The following is a 12,954-nucleotide window of genomic DNA, read 5'->3' on the forward strand; positions in this document are numbered from 1 at the left end:
CATTATACCTAAAATGTATGATGAATGCTGACAAACAGACATGTTCAACATGCAGGTCCAAAGAATCAACCATCCGGCACCACTCTTCTGGAGGGAAAACCAAAGCCATCAGAGAGCAAAGAAAATCCACTGGGGACTGGGATATCAGGGAACACCCATCCTTCAGGGGAGGAAGGCCACCGGTGGCTTCCGGAGGGATCGTCAGTCACAACCGGAGAACAGAGTTCAACATATAGGCAGACGTGCCGCAACAACTCGTGCTGAAAATCAGAGATACCAAGAAGCAACCCGATCTCTGATGAGGATAGACAGGCATTGATAAAGCTCCTTACGCAAACAACTCCACTGAGGGATCTATCTGAGGATATGGCAGAGTACTGGGATGTCGATCCACCAAATACTGAATCTTCAAAGAAAAGCACCCATGCTGGGGGTAGAGAGGAAGACTGCTCTGCTGGAGAGGCGAAAGTTAAAGTCTTCAATAAACACTCTGCCTGGGAACTGGCCCACAAACTTGCAAACTTGCTAGGGATGCCCCACACTAGGGTTCAAACAGCACTCTACCGGGGATGCCCCACCATAGGTGCTAATAGGGATTTGGAGGAAGAATCTACACTACCGGGGACATGAAGATGAACAACTTCAACCAACACTGCACCGAGCCACCTTGCTGGGGAGAAACCATGAGAGGTTCTACAAGACAAAGATACAGTTATGCTCGAGATACGAACAATTGTCTTACCTGTTGGTAATCATACCACCCTTGGGAGAGCACTGCGGGTCCCCTAAGTATCCTTCCATCATCGTGAATGTTCACTTTGTTTAAGAACAATTTTTTTGAAAAATTTGTTTATTTTGAAAACAATGATACTTTATCAATTAAAACATGCAAAACATTTGTTGAGTCGAAATAAATAAGAGTGCAAATAATTGGATAAAAGCTCAAATTGATGTAATGGAACGGTAGTCTGCAAAGGGCGAGACTCCATAGATCTGTGCAAGTTTGAAATCGGTGATATATATTGGAGAGGGCTACATTGAACATAATGACCTTTCCTCTACCATTCCGAATTTTCGATGTATTCGGAGCTTCAGTCGACGACGAATCGAGAATCCCTGACGGATGACAGATATAGAGCACAGTCTTGTCAAGATGCAGTTACTTGCCAAATCCCTAATTTTTGCCTAGATTGCCCCAGTGTGAGGTGATCAATCTAGCGGGATGCAAATTCTTTTTTCAATGTCTCTAACTTTTGCCAGGATTGCCCTTTCGGGTTTTCAATCCACCGAGACGCTCCTTTTTGCCTAAGTCGCCCTTTGGGGTGTTCGACTTAGCGAGCTATTCTGCTTTTTTTTGTTTTAGGCGAAGTATTTCTTGACTGCATCGGAATTCACAGGACGAGTGAACTTCTCCATCCATTGTTGTAAGTGTCAGAGCACCGCCTGAAAAGGTTTTCTTGAAAACGTATTGACGTTCATAGCTTGGGGTTCACTTGCCCCTGGAATCGGGCACGAAAGACAAGACTTTCTTGAGCACAAAGTCCCTCGGAACACACGAGGCTTGACCTTCTTATCGCGTGCTTTCTTCACTCTCTGCTGATATAACCGACCATGACACATGGCAGTTGATCTCTTCTTTTCGATCGAATTCAGCATCAGTCAACTTGGGACTTTGAGGGTGCTATTTTTCTTTTGTTTTTTTTCTTCTTTTTCTTTCTTTTGATTTGGGTTTCTTTTGATTTCTTTTGATTTTGCACCCTCCTCTTTCTTTTTTTCTTTTTTTGTTTTTTTTTTTATATGCCCCAGTTGGCTGTTCTGCTGATTCTCGAGATGCAGCGGAGTGATCTTCTTTTCTTGCTCAAGAAGTCGGGAAATCTCGTCAGGAATTCCTTCAACATCATCTTCGTCCGCTTCGAATACAGGGAATTCAAAATTGGGAGATGACGTCCGATCATTATGTTTAATGGGTTTGAGAATCAACCTGCATAATGATTTGATATGAAAAGCTTTTTGAAAATCAAACAATACAATCGTTATGCAGATGGAAAGATTGCTTTTATTCTTGTTTTTGGGGTTTTTTGTGATCACCAATTTCATGCAAAAGCGAAAAGGGAAAACAATTGGAAAAACAAATGTTCAACATGTATTTATTTGAATGAAAATATCATTGCACAAAATATTGCCAACAATGTCATCACTTCTCCTTTTGGCATGGGAGAAGGGTTTTTAAACAAAGTGATTAATACTCTGACTCATAAACAACTGTAGGAACGCCCACAGTGACCCAATTGCGATAGATCCCACCAGGGATGACAAATGTCAGAATCCTTTGCATCATTGACATAAACTGGGCCATGTTTGCCCTCATCTCAGCCAACTCAGTCTGAACCTGGTCCATATTTCTCTGTTGATTGAGTCTGGTTGAGTAGCGGTGCGGTCTTTGATCAGCTATCCTGTCTCAGTCAGAAACCAAAGTGAGAAGTCTTTCCCGAGCATGTCTGTAATGCAAGGATGATATGTGCATGATATGCATGATGCGGATGCGGATGCTATTTTATCATGAATGATCCTGATAAAGGATATGCGTATGCGAGTTAACTTTTTTGGTTTTTTTTTTTTTTGCATGCATTTTTATATATTTTTTTTGGAAAATAAACATGCTATGATGCAAATGATGCAAACATGACTGGTCAGGCTGTGCATCTCGGCACAGGGTCAAAGCTCTGGCTTGAACTCGGAGTCACAATTCATCTGAAACCCAAGGTCAATCTGATCAACTGGCATTTGAACCCATTCTGAGGAACCAATAGTCACTATCTGAGCGAGTACCCTCAAATTCAGCCCAGGGATCCGAAATAAACGGAACCCTCTGATAAACCACGGACAGAACTCCGGCGTCCCAGAAATAAATGTCCATAACTCATAGTCGCCATCAGTACCGAGAGTCACCAACTGTACCTGTTAAAATGATCAAACCCTTCCCCACTCACGGGTGTCATCTAGGCCAGGGTAAGGTCGAGAGAAACGCAACATAAATAACCTTTCGCAGAATATCATCCTGTGCACACCCGATGTATGCACCGATAATATCCCACCAGGGTCTGAACTGCTCGTGATATCAATGTTCCGCTAAGTGGCGTACACCACCCGCTTCCCATGAATCACTCTATTCCTAGGTTTCCTAGATTTCACTCATAGCCTGGGTATTGGGCCTTTTACCTTGAGTAACTCCCACCCCAAACAGAGAAACACAGCACAACCAGCAGATGAATATGAATGAATGCAAATATTAATGCAAACAATAAATGCAAACAGTAAATGCAAATATATACAAATGAATGCAATAAATAAAGCAGCACAAAGCAACCAAAACCCTAACCTAGAGAGCGCTAGGAGAGACTCGCTTAGGGAAGATGGACCAGCACAGGTCAACTTCTCTAGTCCCCAGCAGAGTCGCCAGCTGTCGCATTACGCGAAAAACCGGCGGGAAACAAGAACAACAGAGCCGCCACCGTGCGTTATTTATCCCAAAAGAGGGAAAGGAAACGCTCAGAGTAAACCTGGAAAAAGACATGGTCTCGCGACCAAAGAGAATGGGATCGGGAGTCGGTTATGCGAAGGGAAGGTATTAGCACCCCTACGCATCCGTCGTACTCGACGGGATCCACGCACAATAGGAAGGAAAATGGTTGCTAAAAACGCTGCTCACACACACACACTGGCTGAAAGAGACACAAGAAAACAGACAAGAAACTGACTCGGCAGGATATCGCATCCTGGGCCTACTTAGTCTATCAGGCATAGACATCAGAGTCGAAGTAGTTCGGACTGGGGAAACGACACATGCTCGCTAGGGTATCGCACCCTATGCATACGTATCTTCTCGGACGAGAGAAGAATCAGAGCATTCGTAGCTCGGCTGACACGCACACAAACAAACACAGGCAGGGGCAAACGTGGAGCCTGAATGCCAATCACTGGACTTACATCAGCATCCGAACCAAAACACACGCACACTGGAACCCGAATGCCACCCGATGGACTTACATCAGCTTCCAAGCACACAACAACACACACAGAGGGGTTGAAGACAAAAAGGTTGAAAAAGGAAAAGGGCGCCCGAAGAGATCAGCTCATCTCCTGCCTACGTACCTCATCTGGTATGAGGATCAGAGTTGTCGTAGTTCGGCTACGCAGGGAAAAAGGTCTCGATTGCAACTAGGGCAAGAGAAAGGGAAAGTCTCGATCGCAACGAGGGCGAGAGAAAGGAAAAGTCTCGATCGCAACGAGGGCGAGAGAAAGGATCGCAACGAGGGCGAAAGCAAACAAGGATTAGTCTAAACTAAACCTAACTTGCACGGGAAGCAAGTCAAACAAACATACAAGCACAGGTAGCACACACTATACACAAGCAATGGGCTCAAACAAGGCTAGGTTTTAGTCGAGGGGTCATATCAACCTCAACAAACAAACCTCTGGAACTGGGTAGATGTTGCTCTTAACCTTGACATTGAGAGCCAAGGTGAAGAAGATGAAAGGAGATGAGGGGTGTGCCTCATTGCTTTTATCCCTGGCCAGGGAGAGCATTTCAATATCAGAAGGTGTGGGAGTTCAGAATGGGGGAACTCTCTCCACAAGTTAGACTCTATGGATCTTGGGTTTTTACTCACTATGCATCAACACAGGTAATGTGAGCAATGTGAGTGACACACAGACTAGCAGGGGATAGATTGCTTATCCCTTGGGTTCTGCCAATTGCCTCTTCACTTAGGAGGTCTTTGAATATGTACAAGGACAAATGTAAACAGTCACAAACATTGCCTCTTAAGGAGGACTTCAGACAGTTGCCTGGCCAAGTAACAGGCCAGGTCTTCCAGACTACATGAAGTAAAGAAGTTATACCTCAATGCAAATTGCTCTTAAGCAAAGCAAAGAAAAGTTCACAAGGAACTAAAAGCAACTAAAGTACCTGAAATCAGTCAAGCACAGTTAGTATACAACTTCAAAGCAAAGCAAAAGGAAACAGACATCAACAGTTAATCATAGGCAAATGGATGTGCAAGGCACAAGGCTCAAGGCATGTGAGCCAAGCCACCTACAAAACAAACAAGTTAATCAATGATATTCAAGCAAGCTCAATCAAAAAGAATTGGTCTCATTGGTCATTTGTTGGTCAACCTGAAAACATGAGCTCAAAGGTGAGTAACAGGACCACTAGGGCAAGCCTAGGGTCAAAAGGGAATGAAAAAGATCAAAACAGCAAAGGGCAAGTATCCAAAATCATGTTCAAACAATCAAGAAACAATACCAATTGGGTTCACATTCATATCAATCATCATCATCATTTCATGAACAATTTAAGTCAAAGTATGGCATTTAGAAGCTCATAGAAGTCAACAGCAAGACTTGAATCAAAATCAATCTCAAACATTTCCGAAAATCAACAAATAAATCATGATCAATTATAACACATAGCATGGTAAGCATGTCAAATTTCATCTCATTTGGACAAGTAGAAGATAGTCAATGAAAATCAGAAAGGCAAAGCAATTTTGAACATGCTCAAAGAAGTCAACCAAACATGCATCAACTTGCAAAAATCATAAATCAGGGATGGCATATGAGAAATGAATGGGACTAAAACCATGGCACAGCTTAGGATGTCTAGTAATCACATATCAAATTTCATGTCCATCTAATAAAGTATGAGCATTTCACAAAACAAATGGGCACATGTGTCACAAAAAGTCAACATTTGATCAAACAGGGGACAAAAATCTCAATCAATTGGAAAATGCCATAAACAAATCCACAAAAAATCACATGTAAACTAGACATACTCAAGTGAATTCATGCAAAAAATCTAAGCATTTTGAGGTCAATAGGCATGGCTATGAAAATCATCAAGTTGCACATCAATGGTGTGACACACATTGTCACACCCTAATTCAAAAATTCATAAGTCAATGACCAGATAAGATAAATTCATGAACTCTACACCAAAATCACCATGGATGTGTCTAGTTTGTGCACAAAAATGTTCAAGGCCATAGGATAAAGTGTCACTATTTCACAAAGGTTTTGGTAAAAGGTACAAAATATTCATACATGTCACAAACCCTAATGCCAAATAAAAACCAGCCATCCAAAAAATCTGGAAAAAATATGACAAAATAATAGAGATCATGATGAATCAAATGCAAAAAATCCCATTCAAATTGGATCAAGCATGGTGGAGTTATGATTTTTACAAGTTGGTGTATCAAAAATGAAATTAAAATGAAGAACAACAATATTTTATAGGTCATGTGCCACGCCAGTGGCAATTTTGTAAATAGTAAGGTCACTTAACTAAACGCGGTCGTTTGGTTCATGATCAGGAAATAATTTCATTGGCTCATGGATGTACAGTGGCATGCAAGGCACGTGAAGACAGAAAAATCTGGGAAAGCTCATGAACAAATTAGGGTTTAAGCACAGTATGATATTCATCTTCAACATCCAACTCGTGAAAAAATTTATGCCCAGAAATTGGAATCGAGTATACCATTGTAATCAGAAAACCATAAGCATGCATAATCCATAATTCATTTTAACAAGATCAACTCAAACAGCATGAATCGAGCCAAAACAAAATGCAACATCAAATTTAAAATCCAGATTTCTCCTAAACTAATCAACCATTTTCAATCATTCAAAGCTCAGTGTGACTAGGGCAAGGAGATCTACAAAGTGCATAGCATGGTTTCAAGAAATTGGAGATTTGAAATCTTACTTGATTTTGAAGAAATGTTGAAGCAGTGATGTATCAGTTGCAAATGGCCAAAACAGTTGCTCACAAAGCTTCCACGAGGTGAATGGTTGAAGATTTCGAGCTCAAGAATGCTTGGTTTAGTTCAAATCCAACTCTGCCATTGATGAGGTTCTTGAAGAAACAGTCGTGTTCTTGATGTCACAGCTGGTGTGTGAGGGTTGAAATGAGCTCACAATGAAGAGAAATGATGAAGCAAGCAAGGCCAGGCTCGAGGGTTTTTGCAATTTTCCACAGAAAAGTTCAAAATGCAAAATGTCAAAATTGAGAGAGTGAGAGAGTTCTGTCTAATTCAGAGGCTGCTAGGGTTGCAATGGACAGAAAATGAGCTATATATTTGCTGTTTAGTGAGCTAAGTAGGAATGCTAAACACAATTAGCTCAAATGAAACAATTTTTATCAATTGCTAAAATTCCACCAAGTTGGCATGGGGTGTATGTGCTGCACGAGTTGGGCTTTCAAACATGACCAAAATGCATTTTCTGAATGTTTCCAATTGGCCAAAGTGTTTAAAAATGAATAAATCAAAAGTTCATAATTTCACTTTACTTAAAAATAATTCAAGTAAGTCAAAAAAGGCCATTTTGAATGGTGATGTTTTGGTGCATGATGATTACATTTTTGGAAAGAAGAGGTCAAATGTGACTTGTTGGAAAAAACCCCACCAAATTTGGCCAAATGGTTTGAGAGATATGGCCTTTTGAAGTTCAAGAATATTTGAAAATGAATTGATCATATCTTGCTAACCACACATGGGAATTGAGAGTTCTTGGACTTTTTGGAAATGGGAGAACAAGATCTTCAACTTTCATGTTGGGCAAAAATTCATTTGAAGCTTGTATCATGATGTAAGTTTGGGATCAAGAAGTTTCCATTTTTGGCAAGTTTCAATTACAGGTCCAGTTTCTATTTTTGGAAATTTCTGATTTGGCTTCAAATTCTTCCATGATGGTGTTTGACATGTTACATGAGGCCTATATGGACATGAAGGGACCCTCTCAAACCAATTCCCACCATTAAAACCATAAAATCAGGCACAGTTGACCATGGTTGACTTTTTAGGGTTTCTGGTGAACTGAGCCATGACTGATGACTTCTGAACATCCAATCCTTGACCAAAACACTTCAAAAGGACCCCTAGATCATGTGAACATGTGGGACCAATCCTAGGGCCTTGGCTCAATGAGAATTGTACTTGCTTGCTTGATTGACTGATCTCCTGATCAGTTTGACCTAATTCTTCTGATGATCTTGCACTTGAGGCAAAAGGGACAATGCAATGCTATGCAGTGGACCATGTTAATGCTATGACCTAATATGAGAATGTATGTACAATGATAGGTGCAAATTTGAGGTGCTACAGCTGCCCCTATTCAATCAGCTGGGAACCCGAACGGATGATAGCAACGGCTGTCAGACTTTCAGGGTAAACAGGGATTGAATACTAAGAACCGTAGAAATTTGCACCCTGCTGGGAAAATAGTTACAATGCCTGCCAGGATCGGCAAAGAAACAGTCTTGAAAAAGAATCCGTCTGGAACGGAAAAAAGAAATTGGCCTGAATACCGAAACAGAAACGTCGACCTGGATACCAAAATAAATGGTAACACAGGGATAACCACGGCCCGAGCGTCGCTCGTCAGTCTGAATACTGAGCATATACATGAGAGATTTGATGTCGATCTGAAACATCGGAAAATTGGCCTGGACGCCACTTCGGCCTGAATACCGGAAAAAATAAGTACATCGACCTGATCGTCGGAAACTTCTTCGGTCTGAATACCGGAAAAAATAAGTACATCGACCTGATCGTCGGAAACTTCTTCGGTCTGAATACCGGAAAAAATAAGTACATCGACCTGATCGTCGGAAACTTCTTCGGTCTGAATACCGGAAAAAATAAGTACATCGACCTGATCGTCGGAAACTTCTTCGGTCTGAATACCGGAAAAAATAAGTACATCGACCTGATCGTCGGAAACTTCTTCGGTCTGAATACCGGAAAAAATAAGTACATTGACCTGATCGTCGGAAACTTCTTCGGTCTGAATACCGGAAAAAATAAGTACATCGACCTGATCGTCGGAAACTTCTTCGGTCTGAATACCGGAAAAAAAATAAGTACATTGACCTGATCGTCGGAAACTTCTTCGGTCTGAATACCGGAAAAAATAAGTACATCGACCTGATCGTCGGAAACTTCTTCGGTCTGAATACCGGAAAAAATAAGTACATCGACCTGATCGTCGGAAACTTCTTCGGTCTGAATACCGGAAAAAATAAGTACATCGACCTGATCGTCGGAAACTTCTTCGGTCTGAATACCGGAAAAAAAAATAAGTACATCGACCTGATCGTCGGAAACTTCTTCGGTCTGAATACCGGAAAAAATAAGTACATCGACCTGATCGTCGGAAACTTCTTCGGTCTGAATACCGGAAAAAATAAGTACATCGACCTGATCGTCGGAAACTTCTTCGGTCTGAATACCGGAAAAAACATAAGTACATCGACCTGATCGTCGGAAACTTCTTCGGTCTGAATACCGGAAAAAACATAAGTACATCGACCTGATCGTCGGAAACTTCTTCGGTCTGAATACCGGAAAAACATAAGTACATCGACCTGATCGTCGGAAACTTCTTCGGTCTGAATACCGGAAAAAATATAAGTACATCGACCTGATCGTCGGAAACTTCTTCGGTCTGAATACCGGAAAAAATAAGTACATCGACCTGATCGTCGGAAACTTCTTCGGTCTGAATACCGGAAAAAAATTCATGAGACATATTATCTATAGCCGTCAAAACGTAGATAATACACTCGCAAGGAAGATTATCCATAACCGGGTTGCAGGTTGTTAAATGGATAAACGACCGAAAACATCCTGAAGAGAGCGAAAGCAAACTTGTTAAAGGATGATCATTCGATTCCACGAGGAATACGAATCTTACTCTGCTGGGGAGGACGACTTCGACCCAAGAGCGCATGAGATATATTATCTATAGCCGTCAGAACGTAGATAATACACTCGCATGGAAGATTATCCATAACCGGGTTGTAGGTTGTTAGATGGATAAACGACCGAAAACATCCTGAAGAGAGCGAAAGCAAACTTGTTAAAGGATGAACATTCGATTCCACGAGGAATACGAATCTTACTCTGCTGGGGAGGACGACTTCGACCCAAGAGCGCATGAGATATATTATCTATAGCCGTCAGAACGTAGATAATACACTTCGCATGGAAGATTATCCATAACCGGGTTGTAGGTTGTTAAATGGATAAACGACCGGAAACATCCTGAAGAGAGCGAAAGCAAACTTGTTAAAGGATGAACATTCGATTCCACAAGGAATACGAATCTTACTCTGCTGGAGATAACAATCGAAAGATTGACCAAAGAGTGCATGAGATATATTATCTATAGCCGTCAAAACGTAGATAATAACCTCGCATGGAAGATTATCCATAACCGGGTTGTAGGTTGTTAAATGGATAAACGACCGAAAAGAAAGGCATCGGGGTACCAGACTAGGTATGCAAAAGATGACCAATCAAAAAGGGATAAAGTTGCTTACGCGGAGCAAGTATCCATCAGAAGGGGAAGACCCAATGGGGACAATACTGCTTGATCAAGGCAAGTATCCAGAGGGGAAAAGAGTATCAATACCGCAAACCGGATACTGATAACTGCAAAGAGGGGATTACATCTACCGGTTAGTAGGCAGAAAACCACGGAAAAGTAACCAGTCATTGATAGGATGAGCACACAGGGTTAACTCCACCAAGGGGATGAAAGTGGGATTTTACAGCTACCAGTTAGTAGGTAGAAAACCACAAAGATAGGACTTACAACTACCGGTTTGTAGGTAGAGGCCAACAAAAAATCTGCTGAGAGACAGGGTGAGAAAAAGGGATTTACAACTACCGGGTAGTGGGTAGAAGACCGTAAAGAAAGGACTTACAGCTACCGGTTCGTAGGTAGAAGCCAACAAATTCGGCTGAGGATAAGATGAATGAGTGTCGGTTAGTGAGCAACTATTCATTTATGCCCCAGGAAAGCACAGGAGACAGCCAACAGGAAGCCAATTTAGGATCGATCCAAAAAGGCAGACTGAAACAGGACTCATCCTAATGAGGAAAGAACTCAATAGGGAAAACCCATCCCGTGTAGGGAGGGAACGGAAACAACCGTCATCCACGAGGATGTATCTCAGTGGGGAAATGGCAGGAAAGGATAGACACTTTCTGCTTAAGGGGTTGGCTCTACATGGAGAGATCAGACACACCCACATCTGCTAGGGAGGATCTACTGGAGAGATCTGTATCAACAAATAGCAGGAGACAACCATCAACGGATACACGGCAACAGCTGCAACATGAGTATCTGAATGTTATGATTATGCATGTATGCATTATACCTAAAATGTATGATGAATGCTGACAATAGCTGAACCAGAGTGATACGCTCGCGCACATCGTTTGCTCCAAAGAATTAGGAAAGCAATTGCCGAAGATCAAAACCGAAGACCACTTAAGGAATTTGCCCAAACTTCTAATGAAGAACCCAATTCTAGTATAGTAAACCCGATTATTCCTGCTAACAATTTCGAGTTAAAACCCTCTTTATTACAACTAGTACAACAAAACCAATATGCGGGTCTCGCTACAGAGAACCCAAATCAGCATTTAAAAGTATTTATCCAATTAGCTGATACGTTCAAGACTAACGGTGCTTCACCTGATGCAATCCGTCTAAGACTCTTCCCATTTTCCCTCAGAGGTAGAGCATGGTCTTGGTTAGATTCCCTTCCAGATAACTCGATAACTACTTGGGAAGACCTCAGGAGAGTGTTCCTTGCAAGATATTTTCCCCCGAGTAAGACCGCTGTCCTTCGAAACCAAATAACTCGATTCACTCAAAATCAGGGTGAATCACTTTTTGAAGCTTCGGAAAGATATAAAGAACTACTAAGAGCTTGTCCACACCATGGCCTAGAACAATGGCTGATTATTCATACCTTTTATAATTGACTTCACTATAACACAAAGATTTCCATCGACGTTACCGTTGGTGGTGCTCTGATGAAAAACCCTTATCCCGACGCTTGCGCTCTCATCAAAGATATGGCACAAAACCATTACCAATGGGAGTCAGAACGATCATCAGTGGAGAAAATGGAGACCAAAGGAGGAAAACATGAGGTAAATTGTATGGACATGATGAAAGCTAAAATGGACGCTTTAACTCTGAAGGTTGAACACATGTCTGCAAATCCTACAGCCGCGGTAGTTGTAGATTGTGAAATTTGTGGAACCAAAGGACATCTTGCACCAGAATGCAATTTGTTAACTGAATCAAACTTAGACCAGGTCAATTATGCCCAAGGAAACCCGTTTTCAAAGACTTACAACCTTGGATGGAAGAATCACCCAAACTTCTCTTATAAAAACAATAACTCTATTCAAAACTCTACACCTCAAAGACCATCAGGCTTTCAAGCTCAAAGACCAATCCAACCTATGCAGGTCGTTCCTCAAAAGCCAAACCTTGAGAAAATCACGGAGAACTTCATTTCGGCCGAAACTCAGCAAACCAAAGAGTTCCTGAACCAAGATATTCATATAAATGAACTGATCACACAATTAGGAACTAAGGTTGATTCGATAATCATTCACAATAAGATGCTTGAAACCCAAATCTCACAAATAACACAACAACAAGCCCCCTAAGCCACACCTGGAGGGCAATTTCCTGGACAACCTCAACCCAACCCCGAGGGCAAGCTAATGTTGTTACCCTACGAAGTGGGACCACTTATAACGAACCTGTAAAACCAACCTTGAGTGAACTAGAGGCTTCTAAGAAAAACATTGTGTCTACAAATGAAGTAGAGGAACTAGAGGGCAAAAATACCAGGAAGTGAAAGATAAGGGAGAAGATAAAGATAAAGTTTATGTTCCACTCTCTCCTTATAAACCACCAATTCCATACCCGCAAAGACTTAAACAGACAAAAATTGATAACCAATATAAAAAGTTTATAAAGGTGATCGAGAAACTCCATGTATAAATCCCATTCACCAAAGCCATCACCCAGATACCATCTTATGCTAAATTCCTTAAGGACATCTTGACC

At 41.5% G+C, this 12,954-nt stretch overlaps 1 non-coding gene across 1 annotated transcript; it reads right to left on the reverse strand.

Moving 5' to 3' along the window:
- Positions 1–11,705: 11,705 nt before the first annotated feature.
- On the reverse strand, positions 11,706–11,812 carry LOC127124512 (small nucleolar RNA R71). Its single transcript, XR_007803994.1, has one exon. It is a non-coding gene; the product is annotated as a small nucleolar RNA R71 (small nucleolar RNA).
- Positions 11,813–12,954: the final 1,142 nt, after the last annotated feature.

Source organism: Lathyrus oleraceus, chromosome 2, assembly GCF_024323335.1.
Source record: "Lathyrus oleraceus cultivar Zhongwan6 chromosome 2, CAAS_Psat_ZW6_1.0, whole genome shotgun sequence".
Taxonomy (NCBI): domain Eukaryota; kingdom Viridiplantae; phylum Streptophyta; class Magnoliopsida; order Fabales; family Fabaceae; genus Lathyrus; species Lathyrus oleraceus.